The sequence below is a fragment of the Cupressus sempervirens genome, chromosome 10 (genome assembly GCF_028749045.1).
Source record: "Cupressus sempervirens isolate cs-2001-9-10 chromosome 10, ASM2874904v1, whole genome shotgun sequence".
Lineage (NCBI taxonomy): Eukaryota > Viridiplantae > Streptophyta > Pinopsida > Cupressales > Cupressaceae > Cupressus > Cupressus sempervirens.
The window spans coordinates 335,367,923-335,395,417 of NC_143127.1; the positions used below are offsets into that span (position 1 = coordinate 335,367,923).

General features: G+C 30.8%; 1 pseudogene across 1 annotated transcript in view; it reads left to right on the top strand.

Moving 5' to 3' along the window:
* The first annotated feature begins 1,665 nt into the window (after positions 1 to 1,665).
* LOC149533969 (MADS-box transcription factor 22-like) overlaps positions 1,666 to 27,495 on the top strand; it is a 164,895-nt pseudogene continuing 139,065 nt past the window's right edge. The window contains exons 1-2 of the transcript XR_016357492.1: positions 1,666 to 1,849; positions 14,747 to 14,801. The product of XR_016357492.1 is annotated as an MADS-box transcription factor 22-like (transcript). The remainder of the gene's footprint in view (positions 1,850 to 14,746; positions 14,802 to 27,495) is intronic.

Here is a 27,495-nt window from a genome sequence, read left to right on the forward strand (position 1 = left end):
TTCATGTACATGTCAGAAAAACAAAATAGAAATATGCATTTTTTTATTACTATGATATGATTTTTATGTAATATGGTTTTCTTAAAATCTGTACATGGTGACACAAATCGTTGTCTAAATTTGATTTGCTGAATTTTCCAATCTCATAAAACTCTTATATATTAATATCAAGACATAGTATATATAAAAATAAATACGATAGTTTATTCATGAAATTTTTGTGTTTATTTGAGTACAATATTTACTAAATTTATATTAATTGTTTTGAAATTACATACCTCTCAGACTATTTTACAAAAAAAATTAATTAAATTTTTAAGTATGCTAGTTAATATTAATTTAGAATACAGAACTTTACCTATTGGCTTAATAATAATTTTTTAATTTTATATTCTTCTCATGATAAATAAAAACAATTTCCATATATTATCAAATTTCAGGCATCCGTACACTTGTATTTCACAAACCCAAAAAGGTAAATAGCAATAATTATCTTTTGATCTTTTTTTTGGAAAGTAGCCCCTGCCGCCATCAGTTAAACACGTAATAAGTTCCTGGGACCACTTGAAGCAATACATATTTTGTGGTCACTCGAAGCGCTCAGATTCATTGCATACAGCCGCTTCGAATGTGATGGAACAATGACCGACTATGACTGGTGAGAGAGAGATAACACAGCCGTTAGTGAAAGTTTTATCAACTTGACTTTTAGGGTACACCGGCAACAACACTTAACAGATACAGCCTCCCCCGCATATTCTCTTCTCGTCCATTAATGGAAACTGTACAATGCCAAACGTGGATGGTGAAGATTCGATCCGGACGACTTGCTCTCGATTCTGTATTTGCAGAGCTCAAAATGGCTTTTCATCTGGCCAGGGGCCATCTTGCCGCACAACATTTCCGAAAGAAAATTGCGGCAATTTCAGGCAAATCCGGAATTCTATTTTTCGGATTCTACCCTGCGAAAGAGACAGTAAGCTACCGAAAATAGCATCTTATTTTATCGTTGCTTGAATACGTAAGGCTGCATTTGAAAGGTTTGAGGTCATTGCGAGAGCGCCTGTATTTTTGCAAGGTAATCGCTAAGCTCAGCTTGTTTCGCAAATAATTGTACGATTTTGAAAGCTCTCTTCAAATATTTGTGTAATTTCTGCAAATATTTGGGTATTTTAAATGTTCTTCGAAAATATTTGTATAACTTCAAAAGATCTTCGAAACTATTGGTATAATTGTAAAAGATCTCAAGAAGATACCGAAAATAGCTCATTTTGATTGAATACGTAAGGCTGCATTTGAGAGGTTTGAGGTCATAGGCAGAGCTCGGCTCAGTCGCCGGTATCAACATTTTCTTGATTTTCCTGAATTTCAGCAAGGGAATCGTTATATTCTGCTTGTTTTGCAAATATTTGTGCGATTTCTAAAGCTCTCTGTAAATATATTCGTAATTTCAAAAGCTCTTTGCAAATATTTGTGTAATTCAAAAATTTCATTGAAAAGTATTAGCATAATTTTAAAAGTTATTTGAAAGTGTATAATTTCTAAAAATCTTTGCAAATATTTGTTGTAATTTCACAGAAACACTTCACAAACAAAGCGTTTAAGTCGTTGTTTTGCAAATATTTGTATAATTTGAAAAATCCTTTTGCAGGTATTTGAGGTTTACAATGGGCAGAGAAAGAATAGAACTAAAGAAAATAGAGAAGGCCGCAGCGAGGCATGTAAGTTTCTCGAAGCGGAGGAAGGGTTTGATAAAAAAGGCGAAGGAGCTCTCTATTCTCTGCGACGCGGAGATAGCGCTCATCGTTTTTTCTGCATCAGGGCAGCTCTTCGAGTACTCCAATACCAGGTACCATTTTCTCGTCCCTGATTTTATTTATTTAGGAAAAAATATATAGTTTTTAGAGGATCTAGTTTCGGAAAGTTGATAGGAACAGCGAATTCGTGACAAGACAGTTTCCTACATATTTGAACACATTGAAAGCTGTACAACGCAAGTCTTTTTTCTGCTTCTAAAATTAGAGGTTTTGGAATGTCAACTGTTTAGAAAATTATCGAGAAGACTTTTGGAGTTGGTTTTCACAAATTTTGTTTAATTTTTAAGCGTGTTAACAGTAAGCTATTTTATGTTATGAAACCAAAGTGTATCTAATAGTTATTCAACTTTTAAAATTATTCTTTTTGTATTTAAATTGTTTTAGTGTGAATACTTAAATTTATTTTACTATATTTACTTTAAGTGATTCTATTTTTATTTATATTAAAATTTATGTATTAATAATTAATAATTTTTTTTTTAAAAATATTTTCTTAAAAGTTGCACTCTTTTAGCATGAAGATCTCGATTTTAAATTGTTTCCAAATAATTTTTCATATAAAAGTATAATTATAAAATAACAATGTATTTTATAAAAAGAGTTATTGTTTATATTTTACAATTTATTTTAAAATAAAAATCAGTTTTCATAAAGATTGATCAATATGTTAGTTTGTATTGATCTAAAAATTTGATATTTTTTAAATTATAGAACTCTTAATATAAACATTTACAAAATAAAGAAATCTAGAAAAAAAAAATTATTTTTTTTAGATTTTATTTTTAAGACATTTGAATTATTAAAACAACAAAAGGTTAACAAATTGCCTATTCATATAGAACTATGTTGAAAATATTTGTAATACTAGAAATAATGAGGTGAAGAAATTCACATAAAGTAAAGAAAATAGAAAAAGCTAAATTATTATTTTATGTTTCCAAAATTGATTTTTTGATGGAAAAGTTGTAGTTGGTAGGAAAAGTTGTAAGATGGCTAGAAAAGTTTTCATTTTGGTAATTGTCTTTCCGTTAATTATTATCTAACTCCATTTTTTATTCTTGTTTTGATATTTATTAGTTGTTATCTCCACTTTTAACTATTGTTCATTTTTTAGAAAAATATTCACTTGTGATCTCCACATCTTTATTTATTTATTTTTTGATTTTTAAAATTGATTTAAATTTAAATTTAAAATTTTTAATTATTTAAATTTATATTTTTATATTAGTTTAATTTTTTCTTTAAATATTGCTTTTTAGTTTCAATAATTTATTTAGTAAATAGAATATATATTTGTTAGATCTTCTTCTTTTTTCTTATTAATTTTTAATAATAAAATTTTAAATGGATTTTTAAAAATGATTAATATTTCATATTTGATAAATTGAATTTATATAAATAATATTTATTAATATATTTAAAATATTTTATTAAATATTATGTTATTTAAATTAAAAATTATTAATAATCTGATCTTCACATATGACTCTATTTTAAATCTTTACTTTTAACTATTATTTTTCTTTTCCTATTTATTTGAAAAATAATTACTTGTGACCTCTAGATTTGTATCTAAACTTTTGAATTTTAAAATTGATTTAGGTTTTTTTTATTTTATTTTTTATTTTTAATATGATTTTTGATAGAATTTTTAAAATAATTTTTTTTTTGTTTCATATTTGATAAACTGAATTTAAATAAATAATATTGATTAATCTATTTAAAAGAGTTTAGTAAATATTATGTTATTTAAATTGAAATTTATTAATAATCTAATTTTTCCGCATAAGATTGTATTTTAAAAATTAATTTTATTATTAAACACCTACACAAAAATATACAACCGCTAGTTAATATTATCAAAAATATTTTTCTTATAAGAAAAATGGGAAGTTTGTTATGAGATTATGCACATCTTTAAAATGGAGGCAAGTATACAATCTTTATTAAAAACCTTATTAGAAATATAATTAATAAAAATGAAAATAGCATAAATATAATGTCATTCTTAATATAAAAATAATTAAGAGCATGTGTGATTCTTTTCTAGATATGGATTTTTTATCTAGACTTTAATGTTTTAATTTTGGATCTATTTTATCATCCACATTATTTGCTTGAGGTATCTTATTGCATTATGATATCCTTTACCACAATGTTGAAGACATGTTACTATTACTCTAATCAATCATAAGCTATAGTCCTTGAAAAATAAAATTACTATAATATGATTCAAAGATATTAAGAAACGTTGGAAGATTTTGAAATAACTAAAATTTAGCAATATTAACACATTTTTAATTTCTTTTGTGATTTGTTAAAACAAATTAGTGTACTTTAACAATGTTAGGATTGCCAATGAGGTCAATATCTTTGGCCATTTCTAAATTATCCCTTAATCCAACCTTAGCCCTATTAAACAATAGGAAAATATTATCTTTAGATTTTGACAAAGAAAGTCTTAAAGACGTTTACTAGAAAATCATTTTTGTTTTAATTTTTCACTATTTTCATATATGATTCTTTTAACTTTGAATATGAGTTATTAGAGGTGGAAGACATGTTAGACATAGAAGAACTTTGATTCCTTTAGATTTTGATTTGTGAATTCATCCATGGTCATATAAACTTAGTAAGCTTGTAATTTATATATGTTTAAAAGAAATATTTTTCTTTACCAAAAATTATTATTAATTTTACCACTACATTTTAAAGAATTATTATTTTCACCTCAAACTTGATAAGCTAATAGGTTGCTTCACTTTCTTTAAAAACTAATTATTTGACTTTCTTTAATTTGATTCTGTATTGTATTATGGTTCCATTTGTACATTAAAAAAAAAGTTCCTAGTCCTCTTACATTTGACTCCATCATTGTTTTTATTCTACTAGATGACTACTGTTATTTTTCTATCTAAGAAATAATATTTATCAAAATATAAAATATTGATGTTATAACTTATTGATAATGTTAATCTCTTATATATATACTTAATTTTTATTCTATGATCTATATAATCTCCTAGATTATACCATAGTAAATCATAATGAAAAAAATATTATGGATCAAAAATAATTTACTATTCTCCACATTTTATGAGGAATTAATCTAGTCATTATGGATCCTCTTCAAACATTATTTTTTTTATCTATTATGAATTAATCTATATAGAGCTAAACATAATCATGACATGATCTCATAAATATTTTTAGAAGTGCTCTTTTTCAATATTTGTTGCTACAATACATAACTAAAATTACACTCCATAAGCATGTAAATATGGTTAAATTATCCAAATCATTTGGTTCTACTCTAACTTGATAGTAGCCACTAAATCCAATTAAAAAGGAGAAATGTTTTGCATAAAATATGGTTGATGAAAATAACATTTAAGGTAGTAACCTTTAACTATCAATAGCTAAAATAGATATTATCTTTTTTAATCTTAATTTTGAAAAATTTACTAGTGTAAAGTCAAATTATTAGCCAAATGTTGGATACACAAATCTTACCATCTAGAGTGTTTTCTCTTGATTTTGTTAGCTCTCTAAGGGTTGAATTTATCATACCTAAATTGGATTGTTTTATTTGATTGAGTATAAATATGATGTGCTTACATGGTAGTGTGAATTATTTTTATGTCACTATATTTCCAAGCAAAAGCTTTAGAAAATAAATGAGGCATCTCATAATTTTTTTAGATTCTAAATAATAGGTCAACTTTGTTCAAAGGTGTCTTAATTTAATTCATGATTAACTTGGAATGAGGATAAAATTGATATAAGTATTTGGTATACAATAATATGCTTGCAACAAATACAATGTAGCTATTTCATGATAATAATAAATAAATTCTTCTAATGGTATACTTTTTACCAAAAGGCATATCAAAGATACTAAAGAGTATTGTTAATGAACTTAGGGTTGTTCTTATGTACTTATTTATATTGGGAATTATTATGAATATTTTCATCATTTATTTATAGTATTCTTATTGTTACTCGGTAAACTATTTTATTATAACCATTTATAACCTATTTCCCTCGTACAATGATTCATTTATGTGAATTGACATATTAATGATTAAAAATATGTTTAAAATATATGTGAAGTAATATAAAACAATGGCATGACCACAAATGTAATAAAGGGAACCATAGTACTGATGAGGGATAAATTTTATTAGTACCCATAGATTAGTGGGCCAAGAGAGGCATACCAAATAATAGTTATTGGCATTACAAGAAAACAAAGGACCAAAGAAGGAATTTATAAGTCAAGGAGTGGGCATCAAAATTTGAGAGAGTATTTTTCCCATATCTATATGAAACATATTAAAAAATCTAGAATGCAAATTAGGTTCTTGTACTAAGTTGTCAATCAAAGTTTTAGAGTAGAGGTAGATTTAAAACTAGAAGGGGTAGGAATGAACAATTTTTATAACAAGCACTTTTGAAGGGAGAGTAACATATTGATCAAGGAGTAATTGATAGGCAAGATTGTTCTAGATAGGAATAAAAAATCTTTTGGAGATATAATTTCATGAAAAAATATAAGATCCAAACAAATGGAATCAACATTTGTTAAAGAATATTGCAAGAGAGGAATGGAACTAGTGTTTCCAAAAACCTTTTCACTTTGAAGACAAGTACTACTATAGACAAGCTTTTCAAAGCAGGATTTTGAGGGTGCAACAATAGAAAAGAAACTTGAATACGAAGGCAACTCTCAATAGGAGGAGCCATGGAGATAGTCACTAGAAAGTAGCCCCAAAAAAAAAAAGGTATTAAAAAACCCCTACTTCAGAATCTTATATTTGAATAGTAGAATCATAAAAAGTGAAGTGCCTCCATTAAATGTGATGGAGGATGGCCACCATTAGACCAAAATATAAAGATGGTGTGAAAGAAACTAGGGATCTCTTACTAGGACAAAATCTTTACCTAGTGGATTTTTTGTGGTAGAATTATGGTCAATGGATAGAAAGAAGAAAGATGTACTCTTGGCACCCCACTTGATGGATGAATAGGGATTATTTATATAGGATTTATCTCCTATTTTAACTTGTTGAACAAATCCATAGAGATTGTTACATTATGGATCATAATGTAATTCTTATCCATAGAGTATTGGAAGAACAGTGTGTTAAAAATTATAGGGGATAAAATTAGAAAATTTGTTAAAGCATATGAGCAATTGGATGATCAAAAATATGAGATGTGTGATAGGATATATATGGAGGTACTATGATTTCTATTAGTCCCCAAACCAATTAAACTACACTCATAATTTGATATTATGTATTAGTCAATTATAGGGGAAGATTGTCTAATCTTGTGATCTAAACATGGTTCAAAAGGATGCTCGTCGTTGGAATGCTACAAAAAAGAAAAAGAGAATCAAAATGATATTGAAAGGCCTCAAATAGGTCAATATAAAGAAGGAGAAGAATAAAAGTTGGTAAAGAAGATTCTACTGATCAGAAGCCTAACCACAACTTTTTGCATAAGAAGTAAAGGTTTCAACACTATTCATAATTAATAAAGCTAATCAAGTTGATAATGAATCAATAACATAAGATAATGGAGGAAAAAAAAACATGGGTTGGGAGATCTCCATGGAATAGTCAAAAGCCTTTACACTTGATTTTCTCTCTCATTTTTTCCTTTTTCCTCAAAATTTTAAATTTTCCTCAAATCACACATTATTTACCTCAAAATTAATCAATCCTTGTATATATTATACATGGGGTGACTTATACCTTGGGGAGTTAATTTTGGTAAATTTAGATGCCTAGTAAAGGGCATTTCGTTGTACTCGCCTAGTATAGTTGACTCTTACAAAAATTAACCCCAAAATCCCTATTAAAGGAGGCTTCCTCTATTCAAAAATCACAATTACAATACACAAGAATGCATTTCCCTCGATAGATATTTCTTCTTTCTTCATTGGAGATGTAAAAATTGGCCATAAAGGGAGGAGATCTACATTCATACATCTAAGAGTTCTTCCTCTATTTCTATTTAATATTTGAGGTAATTTATTAGCATTTACTATAGGTTTTATTGTCTTGCATGATTTCCTTTTGGGATTTTGTGTTGAGTGAAATCTATTATATAAACATACGTGATCACATACTAAAGACAATTATATTTACATGGTATTGTATGTTGCACTAAGGTTTAATCTCTATTGAATTATAGCATTTCTTTTATTTCAATTCAAGGTTAATTCCTAAATAGGGGCTTGACCAAGGAAACCCTCCAACCTCCAAGAATTTCCCCTACTATTTGGTGTGCAAGTATAGATTCATAGAGTTTCAGATCTAGATTTGTAGATCTAAAAGTGGACTTACAAGTATAGTACCAAGACCTCTAGATTTGTTTATTATGGGTATAGGTTGCCTCAATATTGACCTATGCTAGTATAGGAAACTTCATGTTTGACCTATTCCTTTGACATTCAAATTTTCACAATAGAAATTTCAGTCTATAAGGTTTTCATATTCTCATTAATTTCTAGTTTTAGTATAGTTTGACAAGGTTTCTACAAATATGAAGTTGCTTCATCTACTAACCCTCAATGTGATTCCATATTCTTTCCCCTTCCTTCATATAACTTACTTTGATACACTATATCTACTATCTTGTTATTTATTATTGCATAAATATACATTTGAATTTCCTTTCATTTACATCACATTTTCGTCCCTACATTCTTACATAGATAGAGAGGGCCTTAGAATAAAACATATTATTGTCACTACATCTTGCATTAGCACCCCTTCCTGTAATTGAGCTGTGATAATTAGGTTTATTCCAAAGAGGTTATAATGTTTTCGGCCCCTTCTAATCTACGTTTCAAATGGTTGTCTACTATTGATCGTCATCATGTCTCATACATTTTGGTGTATCTAGGTTCTTACATTTTCATTCTAATTTTAGTGTTAGATCTACTTGGTTACATTATACACATTGAGTTAGATCTCTCTTGTATCACATATTTCATCATTGTGTGTATAGGTTCACCTTATACATTTTGGTGAACTCATTTCTTTTATGTGTTATACCTTTTGAGTGGACATTTGGATATTCTAGCTGTGATCTCTTTTGTGTCTTCATTGCAATTTAATTTTTTAATTGGATCCTCTTTGTATTTTAGTATTGCATTAGTTGTCCTCATTATGTTATATGCAAGAATATCATAAAGATATATAAACAGAATGAAATGAAATAAACTATAATGTACCTCATGGGTTTAGTGGAGAGAAGAAATAATAAAGGTGATTATATTAGTGATTACACAATACTCTATTTTAGAGAGTTTCATGATTAAAAGTATGCAACTAGGGCTCAAAAATAGGAATGTAACAAAATAATGTGAAGATGCAAATAAGATTTTAATACTTATACAATGTAACCAAACAAGGGGGATACAAAGTAGATCTAAATATGAAGGTGTAAACTTCTCTACAAGGAATGTTTCAAGATTATTATCAACATTTCATGTATCTTCTTGATGCATATTTGAACTAAATGCATGGAATATATAGATTACATAAGGGTATCTATAAATGAGATTGTTGTCAATCCTCTTAACTTTATCCTTCTTAGTTAAGCTCAAACTCCTAATAATCCTCAAAAAATTAATCATCTCCAAAATATTATCCATGATCCAAATTTTAGAAATTTTATAGATGATTTTTCTTCTAGATCTTTTGGTAATATTGCTCTTCCTTCACCTTTCAAGGATGGAAATACTATTATTTTGAAAGATAATATTCCTTCTACTATTCCACCTTATACCACGCATGCTCATACAAGATGAATCGTCTATTCCTTCCACAGTATAAACTACTTATAATGTAAGCTATTCTATCACCACTCAATAATGCTACAAAACTTTAGGACTAGATATTAATGAGAAAGGTATTAAAATTTCTATTAATCCTTCTCAAAAATTTCATAAAGATGGTTTAAGTTTTGTTCCACTGGCTAACCCTTCTTAACTTTCTAAAGATCTGGTGATAGAAACACATTGATCTTATCAATCTCCAAGTAATTGCTAATTCCCTTGATGATTTCCCTCCACCCATAATTGATAATGCTCCTATATCCCCACTTCCTAAAGCTCATCATGTTGATTATTGTCTTCCTTCTTCATCTAATTGACACTATCAACACTTTTCCTCAGGCATAGATAAGAGCATGATTTGTTGTCAATAGATTTAAATCTTTAATTTAATTTTTTTCTATTATATATCTTTAAGGCCTTGAAATAGGAGTGTTATATTATATTAATTTATTTATATATTTAATCTTATTATTTATCTATTCAATTTTCTTTCAGAAAAGGATTATTACATAAACAAAGAAAGCATAGACAAGTGGGACCTAATGCAGGAGCATCTTGGGTGAAGGGAAATCTTGAACCACCCAAAACAATATTTTTTATTTGCCTTTCAATAAAGGTTTTCTCAATGCAAAATTACTATTTTTGGAGGCCTACTATTTTTATAAGTTGGTTGTTTGAGCTCAAAATGTTATGTTTTCATCCCTCGAGGTTGTTGAAATGTAAATTTATAGAACAACCTATTTTGACACTTCCAAATTTTAATAAGGTATTTCAAGTACATTGTGATGCCATTGGTAATGCAATTAGATTTATTTTGAGCCAAGAAGGTAAAATTATTGCCTACTTCAAAGAGAAGTTGAATGATGCAAAAGAAAATATATGATTAGGAGTTTCATGCTATAGTTTAGGCATTGACGAATTTGAGATATTATATTTTCCTAAGGAGTTTGTTTTATATATTGATCATCAAGCTTTGCAATACTTGAATAGCCAAGGAAACTTGAATTAATGACATTTGAAATGAGTTAGGCTTTTGAAGAGGTATACATTTTTTGGAAGATAGGAGTGCAAATTCTAATAGGGTTATTGATGCTCTTAGCAGGAGATAGATTCGGCTAAAAGATATGTAGATTGAGGTTGTTGGGTTTAATAAACTCAAGATTTTGTATTGAAAGTTTCTTGATTTTGGTAAAGCTTGGACATATTGTACAAAACTTATTACTCTGATAGAACCACATGGTTGAATTTAATCATGTAGGATGATATGTTATTTAGAGGAATTCAATAGTGCATTCTAAGGAGTTCTATGAGGGAGAATCATAAAGGAAAGAATGGATACTTTGGACATGATAAAACAATTTTTGTGGTTAATAAAATTTTTTACTGGCTACAATTACAACACGATGCTATGAAATTCATACAAATTTGTAGAGTATGTCAGATGGAAAAAGGAGTCAAGAAGGTTACATGATTATAGAAGCCATTACCTATATGTGAGAAGCAATGAGAGGATATCAATATGGACTTTGTTGTTGGACATTTATCGAGGACTTAGATTTCAAATATGGTACATTTCATTTTGCAGAAGAAGAATAATGGTGTTGTTCATGTAATAGAATTATTTTTGAGAGAAGTGGTAAGACTTCATGGTCTACTAAAGAGCATAGTTTTATATTGAGACAAATTTAAAGTTTAGCTCATCACATTACCCACAAACTAATGGATAGACAAAAGTAGTGAATAGGAGTTTGTGAAATTGGTTGTGATGTTTGTTTGGAGATAAACCAAAAGGATGGGATTTGATTTTAGCAAAGGAAAAAAATTCATATAATAATTTTGTTAATAGGAGCATTGGTAAATCACCATTTTAGATAGTATATGGAAGTTGTCCTAGAAGTGCTTCTAAATTGAGAAAATAGACTAAGGAAAGACAAGTAGTGTCAGAGTTAAAGATTTAGTAGAAGACTGAAATAAATTATGTGAGGAATTGAGGAATCATATTACTAAAGTTATACAAATTATAAGGGTAAGGACGATGAGAAAATGAGGCATTAGAAATTGCTGATAGGAGATGAAGTCATAGTTTGTTTGAGAAATGAGTGATATCTAGTTGGAACATATAATAAGTTAAAGATGAAGAATTTTGGACCATGCACGATACTGAAGAAGCATGATTCAAGAAGTATCTATGAAGTAGAGTTTCCTAGTGAATTTGAATATTTCATAACTATTTAATATTTTAGATCTGACAAAGTATCATGAAGGGGGTATTGAAGATAAGGTCACATAAGCACAATGGAGTATTCTAGCAATTACTCCAACTAAAAAGGAGATAGATATTGAAGATAAGGTCATACAAGCACAATGGACTATTCTAGCAATTACTCCAACTAAAAAGGAGATTCAAGGAATCTTGATAGTCATGTTGGTAGAAACATAAGGAATATGAGTTATAAAGAATATTCAATCAAATGAAAAGGATGACTTGTTTAAGATTCATCATTGTTGACAAGGGAGTAGGTTAATTCTCTTGGTTTTTCTTTAAACACATGTGATGTGATAAGGTCACATCTCAAATTACCCTGGGTGTCTAATGTAGGAGTATCTTGTGTGAAGGTAAATCTTATATCAACCAAATAAAATTTCTAATTTGTCCTTCAATAAGGGTTATCTTAGTGTAGAGTTACTATTTATGGATGATTTCTATTTTTACTAAGTTAGTCATTTGAGCTTAGAGTGGTTTGATTTCATCATTGGAAGTTCATTTTAGATATATCATCTTTCTAATAAAGTTTCATCGCAATATCAAGTCTTTTTTTGAAGTTAATGAAATTTTTTGGTATTGGCAACAAGGTATAAAAAGATTTGAATTTAGTTTTCAAGGCTTTAGAGACTTCAAAAAGGGGTTAAATCTTGGATGATTAGAGATTTTACACCTTATTTTTTGTATATTAGGTCATGGCATTTCCAAAAATGGGTCATAATAGTCAATCAGAGAAACCATCAATGAGTTATGGTCTTCGGAAGCCGCACCACCTGAAATGGGAAAAACTTAAATTTCTTCAAAATTTCTTTTTCATTATAAAATTTGTGTGGCCTTCTCTATTGTAATAAATATAAAAAGAATTAGGCTTGCCTCAGGTTCTAAGGTTAAATTTCTAGAACATTCTTGGGTAGTGGAAAATTGCCTAAATAAACAAGGCATGTAGGGTTGCCCATGACAATTCTAGGATGTTGGTGTTGGCTTTGGCTTACAGAATATGTTAAGAAAAACTACCATGTGGCTTTGCATATTTTATTTTTAAAGTTTGTGAATCTATACTTTTGGATATAATAAGAAGCTAACCTTTTGTTCTTCCAACTACTTGTTATTTATCTATTTCTATTATGTATTTGTATTATTAAGGGGATTACCTTTTATTAGGATTATTACAAAAGTATCTTACATACTATAATAGCATTAATAAATAGTGAGAAAAAAAATTGAAAAGTGAGAAAAGAACTTTTGATAAAAGAGGTAAATAAAGTCATTTTATAATTTTATCCAAACAAATGATCACATTTGGATGAATTTATTGTAGGTTTCTTTCCAAATAGTTGGAGAATAACTAGATTTGATATTCATAAAGAAGTGGACAAATATAATCAAAGACAAGGATGTTAGGATCCCTAAATTATACATTCCTAGCCCTCACACCCAAAAATATACACCATTAGACCAAAATAATTGTGTAATACCTTATAGGAGAACAATAGCCAATGGGATCATAGTGACTCATGAAAGCATTCATACAGGTTATAAAACTAGAGAAGAAAACATGATAACTGAGCTACACTTTTGAAGTGTATTATTTGGTTAACAATTTTTCATTGTCCTCAAAAGTTTGGGTTTTTGGAAGAATGTATAAAATGGATAAAGGATAAAATTTCCTAGTTATTTTTCTTATTAGTTGTTAGTATCTTATTTTTGCATTTGGAGAGGAAATTTTAGGAATTTTGGATATTTTAATACAATAGTGGAGTTCATTTCTCTCCTCAATAGCCAAACTCTTTCTTGACACTTGGATTTTATCCTAAATTTTGCACCTTTAAGAAAATTGAACTAAAAATCTAGCTACTCTTATTTTGATAAATTATTAGTCAAGTAGTAGGATTTAGGATGATGCAAGCACAAGGGAAACTTTTGTTTGAACCTAATATGCATAAGCAATTATCTTAGAGTTAGATCCATCACGAATGTGGATGAATCATTTGTATGCATACTTCTTGTCAAGAAGGATGAAGCAAGAATAATTTTCTAAATACAACCTAAGGGTTTTGTATTGATTGTACAAAAGATTTGCCACAAATTAGAGAATAAATCCTTATGAAAGGGTGAATGAAACCCTAGATACAAATTTAATGCACAATATAGTTAGCACGTGCTAGTTTTTACAATCATAATTATTGAGATAACTTAACCTATTATTAGCTTAACTTGATTACATGAAACAATCCATACATTTAGCTAAGTGAATGAAGTAATCTAAGAACCTTGTTAATTGAATAAATAGATGTTGTGGTTATTATTCCAATAGGAAGTAAATGCAAGTGAGGCAATAATAATGATAAATAATTACTAAATATTTTTAAATAAATGTAAGATAAATAAATATGGATAAAGATTAAATCATGAACAAAAAATGAAACAAGAGTATCCCACTTATTGACATGTTATTTTGATAAACTATCACAACAAAATAAAATAATTAGATCACTAATATTAATTTTCTTGTTATAATTTTATTAAATATATATTATTTGACATGTCTACTGATTAAAACTATTGTAAGTTCAAACTTAACTATTGGTGCATTGAGTTTTATAATATAAAGTTTTCAAATTTTTTGATGCCTTTATAAATTCTCTTCTTATAATAATGAATATCAATTATATATTAAATGATAGTCTTTAACGCTAGAATTTGTGTACCTTTTGTATTTAGAAACTAACTAAAAAAATCAATATATATATTTTTTCTAAAATATATAATTAATTTTTTAATTATTAATTTAACATTTCTTGTTTTCTAAAGCATGAAGAGAATCTTGAGGAAGTATTGTGAAATCTTTGCCGGAATTATACTTGAGGTAAATTTTCATTACATTTTTTTGGCATATTCATAAGAAATCATTTAATCTAATAGTGAATGCTTATTATCTTTACAAAGTATCATTAAAGTTATTGAGAAAAATCATTCGAAAAAAATCATATTCAATAAAAATAGAACACACAATCAAATAGTAAAATATAGAATCCATGCATATATCTATTAATATTTTCTTTAAGTGTAAGTTTCATTTATTTATTTCTACCCCTAAATAAACATGATATTGTGATGATACTACCATATGTTCTTGTTACTAGCTACAATATAGGGATAAAAATGACTCTAATTATGAACAAACCATGCTTCTATTTCAAGAAAATATTATCCCAATAATATTTGTTAGTAATATTTTCTTAAGTTATTACATAAGATGATGATACCATTTTTAAAAAATTCTTAGAATTGGGTTGGTTATATTGTGGCTATTGATGTGTTCTTAGTCATTTTTATGTCTAGTTTTATATCTTTTTTCTATATTATTGTCTTGAAATTTAGTGTGTCAACTCTTACATGGAGGTTTTCTTTTGTAATTATCTTCTATATTTATTTTATTGAATGTTATCCTTGTTGAAAAAATGTAGCGTCAAGAGGACATTATTATCCTTTGATTGAACAAATTAATAATACCAAACTAATTGGTATTATATTTGTAAAAAAGGGTATTTTAAAAGGGAAACACTAAAAAACTCAATGAGTGGATGAAATTTATTCAATCATGCAACTATAAGACAAATGAAATAGTTGTCTTCATTATCATAGAATGCAAATCAAGACTTCTTGATCAATGTTAAACACATATATTGAAAAATGTATATGTAAGATGACATATTACATATATAATACAAAACAAGATAATAAAAATCACACATATATATGTATATTGGGTAAGTGGACAAAGAAGAGGGACCAAAAAATTTACACATTCTTTTTTTCCCTCAAAAAATGCAATAAAGTGTGTGTGCAATGTAGTGCATGCATATTATGGCTTGGATTGATCAAGCCTTAGGTTTGGCAATTTAAAACATGGCATGTGTTCCCTATAATGTGTACACCCTATGTAAAGTTCCTAAATAAATATAAATATGTGAAAAAACTTAAAAATAGATAAGTAAAACACAATAGGATCTACCATATCCTTTTTAGCTCTAGGACGATACATAAAATGTAACATTTAAATATAAGCAATCCTTTCTTATACTTAAGTTGCATATTAAGTATATACTTTTAGGATGTTTGAGAGTAGTTTAAGATTCATAGGAGATAAGATAAATATTTTGGATTCTACATAGTCTTAACAAATTGTCTAAGATAAATTTCAAGAATTAACACATTGTCTTCCACATAATTCACATTAGACTATCGATTGTAATCTTAAGCCCTTCACTAGTAGATGATCGTTTAAGGATTATTTCACATTACATAACAATTTAGTTTTGTAATTGACATTTTTGTTTAACCGAGAGAGAGAGAGAGAGAGAGAGAGAGAGAGAGAGAGAGAGAGAGAGAGAGAGAGAGAGCTTTCACTTAATTACCAAGGAAAGATTTTGAACACTCATTCATATGGGTTTAAATGGACAGAATTAGATTATTTTTCCCCTTACTTTAGTAGATTATTGTGACCACTACCCTATATCTCTTGTACTAACCCCTCCATCCCAATAATTAAGAACAATAGTGTTCTAGAGAGAAAGAGAGAGAGAGAGATCACATTAATCATTGTAAGGGACATATAACCCATTAGGACCCCTTTGAATAAATTGACTATTGTAGGACTCGCTAATTGGTTCTAGGTAGTCCTAATTTATCATAAGGGGTCATAATGATACCTAAGTGGTCTAAGGAAAGAACCCATTACAACCCCTTAAGATACATTAGGGTCCCAATAAGACATATTAGAAAATATTAGTACATCTTATAACACATTAAGGGATGTAAAGACATTACTATGTTCTAATGGGTCCTAATATGTCCTAATGGATTGTAATGGGGCCTAAGTGGTCCTAGGAACTCAAAAGACCCATTAAACCCCCTTTAGATCTATTAGGACTCATTAAAGCATGTTGGGACACATGAGTTCCCCTTAAAACACATTAATTTTTGTAGAACACACTTTAGGGTTCTAATGTGTCTTTATGAGCCCTCAAGTGTCCTAAGGAGTTGTAATTGATCTTTTGTGATCAAACAACCTTTCCAATCTCATTAAAACCCCTTAAGACATATTATAACCCATTAGGACACATTAAAACCCATTAGGGCACATTAAAACTCATTAAGGCCTCTTATGTGTCCTAAGGAATACTAATTCATCATAAGGTGGCATAATGTTTCCTAAGTGGTCCTGGGACCCCTTAAGAATATGTATGACCCCTTATACAATATAAGGACACCAAAAAATATTAACTCCCATCAATACCCCTTAAAACACATTAAGATGCATATGACACATTAAAGGGTTTTAGTGGTCCCTAATGGTTTATAATGTATCATAAGGGGGTATAATGGGTCCTAAGAGGTACTAAGACACCTTAGAACCCATTGCATCCCCTTAGGACACATTAGGACCTCTAAGAAACTCTTAGAACACATTAATCATTGTAGGCCACACTTTAGGAGCCTAATGTGTCCTAACAAGTCCTAATGTGTCTTAATGGGACATAAGTGTTCCTAAGACTTCTTAGGATCCATTAGGATAACTAAGGGCACATTAAGACCCTTTTGGACACAATAGAACCCATAGAACCCAATAATACCCTTAGAATACATTAATAGGTGTAGGATGTACTAATTGGTTCTAATGTGTCTTAATGGTTCCTAATGTTTCCTAAAGAGTTTTAATGAGACATGTCATCTTAGGACCCTTTAGGACACTTATAATAGATTTGAACCCATTATGACACTATAGAGTACATTAACCATCATAAGAAAAACTAATATCTCCTAAAGTGTTAATAATGAGACCTACATGGTCCTAGGATCCAGTATGATGCCTTGTAATATATTAGGATTAGTTAGGACACATTAGAAACCATTAATACCTATTAGGATACATTAAGGGGCATATCACACACTAATGGGTTTGAATGTTCCCTAAAGGTTCCTATGGTATCCTAAGGGATTGTCTTAATGTGTTCTAAGGAATCCTAATGAGTCCTAGTGTGTTCTAAGGGATTTTAATGGGTCCTAAGTACTCCTAAAACCCACTACGACACATTACAACCCCTTAGGATGCATTAGAACCCACTAAGGCACATTACGTTAAAAATAGGTCAAAAGAGTATACAAGGGATCCAAAAAGGTAGATAGATGTGATGAAAATATTAACTCCCTTGTGATAGGAAAATAAAGATGAAGAAGTGAGTGACAAGACCAAAAGGAAGATGAAGATATGATTGAGAAGAACAAAGAAGATGAACACAACTAACTAACGTGTCCATGAAAGATAAAGAAGACTCTATCAACACTCAAGTGTAAACTTAAGCTAGAATGAACCCTAGAGTGCAAGCTAGTATGCAAAGTGCACGTGAAAGGATTATATATGTAGTATCTTTTCTATCATTTAGCCTTATTAGGGACATTGGAAAATTATACAATCATCACTAGTATAACTATGAGGATATGAATATGATCTATATTAGATAGGTATATGGGAATCTATCCTATGCATCAAAGATGCAAAGGTCAAGATGAGGGTGCATTTAGATTCCCCAAATTTAGTATAGCAAGATTATGCTTGCATCAAGACAAAATGTCAAGATGAACATAAACATGCACTTTCAAAAAGAAGACAAGGATGTAATGTTCAAGATCCTAAGTGTTAAGTGGGTCAAGCAAGATGCTCAAGACACCTAAGATCTAACAAAGTACACCTATAGATAGAAATTAAAGGGAAAATGCCCCATGCCCCCAATCCTATAGTTCATGACATCTATGAGAGACTATTAGGGATGGAAAACTTGGTAATGCAATCATCAAAAATAACACACAAAGATAATAAGCCAACAAGTCTCTATTAGTTTTCAGTTTAAGTGTGTCTTAAAGTCACATGATCGTCTTCCATAGACTTAAGTGTGCTAATGAGAAATGTCGCAACATCCTAAACTGGACAAGGGATCCAATAAGTGGTGAGAAACACTTGATGTCAAGGGGACGTGTTAAAAAACATTGTTTGAGAGTTTCCAAAGAAACCCTAAAACACTTAAGAGACCTTGATAAGCATGGACAATATGTGCCCCCTAGACATAGACAATAATGAGTTCTACAGTAGAAAAGGTAAAGAAATGTGAGATGAATGGTTTGGAGTGCAAAGCAAGATATTGATAGACATAGATGCAAAGGTCTCAAGTAGCACCTATTTCCATGTTTTCACCACTTAGAAGGGTTTTCTTTTTTCTTTTCTTTGTTAGGATCTTTAATGATTTTTTAATATTTTTCAGATATTATATAAGTATGTACAAGCACTAAGTAATGGGATCACTAAGAATAGAACTTCTTCAAATGTAGTATATTGATGGGCTCAGGGAGCTATTGTACTTCAAGTGTAGAGAGTTGATAAGCACCAAAGCCAAAAGCAGTAGTAACAATGTAAGGACTCATCTACTTAGGTTCAAACTTTCCCTTCTATTATTTATTTTGTTGATTCTTCAGATTTTCTCCAAGGACAAGGTCACCAACTTGAAACTCCCTAGGATGGACATTCTTATTGTAGCTAATAGACATTCAAATTTGACATGCTCTCATGTGATCAAAAGAAACCTTGTGGTATTCATCCAAGAGATTAAATACTTGTATTCTCATAGCTCTATAGTCCTCGTTAGTAATTAGCCCTTCCATGCAGACTTGCAAGGAAGGAATGTCAACCTCTAATGGTAGAACAACCTCAAAAACATAGACTAGAGAAAAATTTGTAGCCCCAGTAGGCATGTGTATGCTAGTCCTATATGCCCATAGTGCAGGATTAATCTGTAGATGTCAATCACATCCAAACTTATGTATAGTTATATGTAAGATTTTGAGTAGTGTCCAATTCAAAGCCTCAACTTGACCATTCCCTTGGGAGTACTATATAGAGGAACAATGTTGTTTAATCTTAAATTTCGTGCAAAGTTATATGTGGTCCTTATTGTTGAATTATCCTCCATTTTTAATGACTATAGAGGAGGGAATGTCATAGAAAAATATGATGTGATTTAGGATGAAGAGAGAAACATGTTTTCCTGTAGCTATAGAAAAAGGCATAACTTCAACCCATTTAATGAAATCCTCGGTAGCTATAATATAAATTTATTTCTAGTAGAAGAACTAGGATGTATTTACCAACCACATCAAAGGCCCATTGTTGAAAAGGCCAATGTATGATAGAAGGAATCAACTCAAGTCTAGGAGCATGAATCAAATTACTATGGAGTTGATACTCTTTGTAGAAGTACGCATACTGCATGACATTAGCTTGTATAGTAGGCCAATTGTAACTAGCCCTAAGCATTTTTTGAGCTTGTGTGAAGTCATTAGAGTGAAACCTGCGAATATTGTCATGGATTTTAGATATTGCTCTTTTGGACTGATCCTTCTCTAAGAACCTAAGTAGTATTCTGTCTAGACCCTTCCTATACAAGTTACTAGAGATAGTGGTATAGTAGGAGGTAATTTGTAAGAGTTGGTATTTTTCATTGTGGGTTAGACTTCCAAGAATAATTTGGTCACACAAGTAAGAATAGATGGTGGCATATAAAGATGATTCACAACCAACAACAATACAAATGACTCTATTGTCAGGGGAATCATAGGCGGGATGACATAGCTCTTCCACTAAGAATTTAAACCAAGACTCATGTTCTTGCAATTGTAAGATAGATACCAAGGTAGCCATAGCATTAACAACCTTTTTTTTAGCTCAAAGATTTTGTTGAAAGGTAACAAAGGTGAAATAGTTCCTCAAAGAAACAATCAACTTCTTGTAGGGAATCATATTGTTATCCATAGTTTGATAATCACTGTTCATTTGATTTATGACAGGTTGTGAGTCTCCATAGATATGTAGCTCATTGATTCTCCATTTAATAGAAAACTTGATCCCGTTTGTAAGAGGCTCATATTCTTCTACGTTATTTTTGCAAGGGAATAATAACTTTTAGGAATTAGAAATAGTGTCTCCATGGGGTGTAACATACAAAATACTAGCTCCAACACCATTTTGAGTATGGCATCCATTGAAAAACATTCTTCCAATTCCTTTGAGTGACATACATGATAGATGAATTTGCAAAACCTATTCGCATAGGAGTACCATCTTGAAGTGGGAAATCAACAAGTTGGTATGTACTAGCTTGTCTATTTATGGCTTTATGTGCAAAGTATTCAATATCAAATTTGGAAAGAATCATCATCCATTTAGAAATTTAACTAGTGACTGCATCTTTACTTAGGGGTTACTTAATAGAGTTAATTTTGGCAACCGTGTAGTATGAACTAGCATATAGTGTCAAATCTTTTTGGATGCAAACACTATAGCGAGATAAGCCTTATCAATATTGTTGTAATTGACCTATTAACAAACTAGAGTTATGTTGATATAATAATGAGCTTGCTTCTTTCCATGTTCATCGTGTTATGCTAGTAATGCCCTCTAAGCAAGTAGTTGTAGCTAAAATGTACAAAATTAAAGGCTTTCCCAAAATAGGAGGCATGAGTATAGGAGGCTAGGCCAAATATTTCATGATCTGATTAAGGTTATTATCACATTCTCTATTCCACACACATGTAGACCCCTTATACAATATTTTGTTGAAGGGTTGTGATCTATCATCTTAGTTGAGAAATATACCTCCTTATAGATTGAAGATGTCCTTGAAGACTTCTTAATTGACTAATACTACAAGGAGGTGCCATTTTCATAATTGTTTGTACCTTTTTAGGATCAACCTTAATGCCCTTAGTAGATATGATGTATCCTAGCAATTTACCAAAGGTGATGCCAAAGGCACATTTCTTAGGAATGAGCGCAAGCTAAATTTTTTCCATGTGGTCCAATATTAAACTCAAACCATCAAAATGAGTATTCCTTTTCTTAGACTTAGCCAAAGTGTCATCTACAAGATATTCCATTTTTTTATGCATCATGTCATGGAAAATGTTTTTCATAGCCATTTGATATGTAGCACCAGTATTTTTTAGCCAAAATTGCATGACATTCTAGCAAAAGGTACCCCATGCATAGGTGAAAGAAGTCTTCTCTTAGTCTTTAGGAGCTATCTTTGTTTGGTTATATTGCAAGAACTCATCCTTTAAGGAGTACATCTCATAGACCGCAATCATTCCCACTCTCATGTCAATATTAGAGAGTAGAAAATCATCCTTAGGGAAAGCTTTATTTAGGTCTTGTAAGTCAGTGCATACACAAGGGATTTATCATATTTTGAAATAGGTACAATATTTTAAATACATTTTGCATAGTCTATAGCTCTTAGGAATTTGATACTAAATAACTTCTATAATTTAGCTTCCACTAAGAGAGAAACATGCAGATGCATTTTACTCAATTTTTTCTTAAAGAGCTTGATACGAAGAGTTATAGAAAGGTGATGAATGATAAGGTCAGTGTTAAGATTGGTCATGTTTGCATAGGTCCAAGCGAGGTTTATCTTCTTTTCACAAAATAACTGAGTGAGTTGTTCCTTTTCTTCAACTAATAAAGGTTGAGCTAAGTGTATAATATTTTGATACTCTTATGTATCAAAATTAAAAGGATGTATAGTCTCAATCAATACTAATGATCTATGTTTAAAATAGTTGGGCAGACTACCAAGTACTTCATCCTTAGGTACCTCCAAGAGGTTTTCACCTTTGGATACATTTAGATTTTTACTATTTTTAGGCTCTAACACTACCACAAAGTGGTTTTTGCCATCAGAGTGCCTCTTTTTCATATTGTTTTGTTTATTTTGTGACTACTGTACTTGATTTTTTTTTGTCATGTTGATAGTTGGTTCACTGGTGGAATAGACTACAAGATCAATGGAACTAAGGTAGCAAGAAATCTCAAAGTCATTTTGAAAGGATAGTATCTCAGGTGGTTGACTTTGTGTAAACCAATCAATGAGATTGGGGTGCATGAGTGATAGAAAGGTGAAGGATTTTAGGATGTTTAAGTGAAGGGAATCGTCTCCAATAACTAGAGAGTTATAATCTATAAGGAATTCTTCAAAAGTACCTACACGTAATGTATCTAAGGCCTTCTTAGCAATATGTTATATGCGAGTGAGATATCAAGAACTTGGAACACCACATCCTTCTCAGTAGGAGGTCAACTCGAATGGGTAGCACATTAGACCTTTGGAAGAGTGCTCAACTTTATCATAGGCCTTGATAGTAATCTTCCACCTAGGGTTAATAGAAAACTCAAAGAAACCCAATTGTTGAACAACATTGAAGGAAATGATATTTATCCCTGTACTATTGTCTATCAGCATATGTCTGACTTGGGTACGATAGATTTGAACCTCAATATGGAGTGCAAGATTATTTTGATGGCTAAGCACTTTTTTATCTTCTTCATAAAATGTTAGGTATTCTAGAGTAGAGATGTGGTTTACCATAGCTTGGAACTTATCTTCATCAATGTTAGTACGGACACTAGTTGTACGTATTACTTTCTCTAAGATCTCCTTCTGAAAAGGGGATATTTCTATCAACTCAAAGATGGAAATTTGCATAAGGGTATGTTGTAATTGATCCACAAGGTCATAAGTGGACTAGAAGTAGTGGTGGTAGATTTTTGCCTGGACAAGGAAGACTCCACTTTTTTAGCATGAGTTTGGTTGGAAGTAATAGAAACTTTAAGGACAACCTTGGTTTGGCTCTTAGTAATGACATTTAATCTTTCACCATGAGAAGAAGAGGTGACAGTAGTGACTCTCAAGACAACCTTAGGCCTTTCATCATCCATCTCATAGTTGGGCTCCTCATCATGAAAATGCTCTCATCAACAAGTTCAAGCATGTGAATAATATTATCAGTGGTTGTGTAGGTATAATTGATCTTAGCATTGTGGTTTTTCTTTTTTCCATTTGATGTCTCCCCTTGTTCATACTTTGCGAGAGGCTCATTGAAATCCTTATGATACATTTTTTTAACTATCCCTTCCACACAAACCTTTGCTTCCTCAATAAGATCTCATATATGTATTTAAGCTTGAGACAGTAATAAGTATTGTGACCTTTATTCCTATGATAGTTGTAGTAGTAATCCTCTCTCCACCAAGGAGGTATAACAACAGTATCATAAAAATCTTGAATTTTTTGGTAGCGTAATGATCTTATTAGTAAGAAATGTTTTTAGGATTACCTCATAGGAATCAACCAAGGGAGTCTTATAGTGCTTATGCTTAGATGGTTGTGTAAACTTAGGCTTGTTGGAATCATTGGTCTTTTTAGCCTCTTGTTATTTAGTAGCTAGATTAGCATTAGCCAAGTTGAAGATGGGCTCTTTGGTGTTAGGGGCATCAACTACCCCATCATTAACATCATACTTGTTTTTATTCCAAGGTTCAGGACTATCTCCTTGTTCAAGACTATCTCCCCCTTCTGAAAAACAACATCCTCTATATGATACACACTCTCAATCATGTCATTAAGAGTGAGAAAAACTTGTTTTCTAAGATTATAATGTATCTTTGGTACAAGAGTGTTAAAAAAAGATGTCAATCTTGTCATTTTTAAGAATTGGTCGGGGGTATCTAGCATGCAATTTTCTCCATCTTTACAAATAAGTGACAAAAGGTTCTTCTTGTTTTTTATTGATGTTGCATAAATCCAACATAGTAATGGATGTTGTATATTGTAAGAATAATGTTCTATGAAACTTTTCCCAAGCTCATAAAAGAATTTAAAAGGAGGGGTAATCTTTGTGAACCACTCCATGACTTGCCCATTCAAACTCCTTGGAAAGAGTCTCATGAGGTATGTGTCATCATGCATGAAATCCATACTAAGAGCATAGAATTACCTACTGTGGTCATTTGGATCCCCATTCCCATTGAATTTATCATATTTAGAGATCTTGACATCTTGTGGAAAAGGCATCATATAGAAACTTTTGTCAAAAGGGAGTGCACATATATATTCAATGAGTGAGGACTTAGGTTTTTCCTTTTCTCTTTCCATGCATGAAAATTCATTTTGTAAGTCTTGGAATTGTTTCCTCAAGATCTTATTTTCAGTAGGTTCTCTCTTTTGCCCCATCCTTTGAACATCAATGTCATGGGGAAATTTCTATCCTCTAGAAGTCAAGTATGTAAACTGTTCATCCCCATTTTTCTCTAAAACCTTAACTAGAAGCCTTTGAAGGTAATTGTATTGTTGAAATCTTAGGAGGTTATCACTAATAATCTTATTATCTACCTCACTCCCACATTGTAAATGTTTTCCATGACAAAGCCTTTTAAGGTAAACATATTGTTGAAATCTTAGGAGGTTGTCACTAGTAATCTAATTATGTACCTCACTCCCATGTTGTAAAGGTTGTCCATGATGGGAATGTCTAGGTGGAGACATTGGCCTCAAGATGAGACCTTGGAATCCAAGGAGGGGTGTCATTGTCATTGTTCCCAAAGTTCACAAAAGGATTGCTATAAGTGACATTAGCATTTTGGTATCCAAAGGTATTAGAGTGATGATTTCCAAAGCCATGAGCATTATTTTCCTCAAATATATGAGCATTCATCCTAGTGGCTACTTGTCTTGTTTTCTCAAGTCTTTCTTGTTCTAGTCTTGCTTGTTCATCTCAATAGGATTTATTCTCTCTTTCTATTTGGTCATGTGTAATTGTAAAGAATATATCTAAGTGTCAATTTATCTCTTTTAGATTCATGGTGAAAGACACATTATTTTTAGCCCTAAAAGTATCAAGTGGTGTATCAAAGGAACTACCAAAATGGCTAAGAGGAAAGTACCAAGCAATTGATTTGTCTTCCTCTATTTTGTCAAAGATAGGTTTAGCCTCAAAATGTTTCTTATGTGGATGCCTTGTTTGAGAGTGTAGTTGTTCAAAGTTAAAATAAAAATGACTTCCTTGACTAAGTTAGAGCCTAGTTTCAACTGGCATGTTAGGGGTATTTTTAGATTAGAAGGATAACACAAAGCACTTGGAGTCCAAACTTAGAAAATCAAGATGTTCACTTGTCAAAGAAAGGTAGCAAATAAGAGTAACTTATCAATCAAATTTTTTAAGTAGCATACAACACCGATGACTTGAGTCAAGAACTAGGCAAGAAGCCAAATAGCCATGTAAATAGAGAAGGTCAAAATGAAAAGTGAACAATCCCTCAAGTCAAGTATGACCAAATTTGTATGACATAATGATACTTTATAGAACCTAGAAGTATCATATGATTTTTCTGAGATAGGTAGTATGACAATCGACTACTAGACAATCGACTACTAGAGATAGTTTTCATAACTTTTATGCCTAAAAGACCTATTTTTCACAAAGGTTTTTGTTCAATTTGTGTAATGTGACTATCATAGCAAAGGTTGTTTTAGTTTTTGACAGCAAGGTAGCAATTTTGAAAGTAATTATGATATAAACATGTCTTCAAGCAATTGGACAAGGGACAAAGCAACCTTACCAATACAAACACTTGGAAACTTTTGAAAGCAAAAATCCTTGTGAAACTATTGGTTGTGTATGTTAAAATGATTCCTACAGGTGTAACACATTTGAAGACAAATTGAAACAATATCTACCTAAAAGACATGTCTCATTACTCAATACCTTGGCCCATAACTTGATACTCCCTCATCTCACACAAAGTGGTTGTCCATAATAGATATTGGCTTTGTCATAGATGGGTTACCCACATCTAAAGGAACATATATGGTGATTCAAATCATGGGGTGATCCAGGTAGTCCACTAGGAGCAACCCTTGCATCAAGATATGGAGCACAAAAATAGGGTTGCCTCTATTTTATATGGTGTCTAGTAATGGTTCAATTCATAACACTCCTCTTACACCCAATATGGGATAGAGTCCTCATGACCACAAGAGTACCTTATGAATACCCACCTAGTGATTTCCTCATGGTCCCAATCCCACAAGTAATCTCACCAAGTGAAGTTAAGTGTTATGCCTACCAAGGTTTTTGTCTTTTCCAAGAGGTTTTGATTATAGTGGGTTGAGATAGCTAGGTTTTTCTTTTCCCACTTCCAGTCATTCCTATTGGTAATTTCGACCAATAGGAGGCCATCTAAAGGTAAAACCTCACTAGTGAGATTAAACAAAATGGATCCACACTATGGAGATTGTGATTTCTAATTCACCAAGTAGGTGAAGAGAATACTCTCCTATTCTGCAATGCTTCCCCCAAACATACTAAGCAGGTTAATTAAAGCCACTAAAGAGTGGAATATGCCACCCACTTTCTTGAACCAGTGATGAGTCAAGATTTTTGTTACCAAGAAGGTGAAGAGCATACTCTCCTATCAACAATGGAACCTTACTAATGGGTTTTATGTGCCTATAAAAATAAATACAACTAGTATATGTCGTACTTGAAATATTGAAGACACTGAAGAAAACAAATCATTTTTGCTTGGGTAGCCCTGCAATAAAGTTAGTAGCCCTTTTTTTCTATTTTTCTTAACAAGACAAGTAAGCAAGATAGGCACCTACAAATTATAA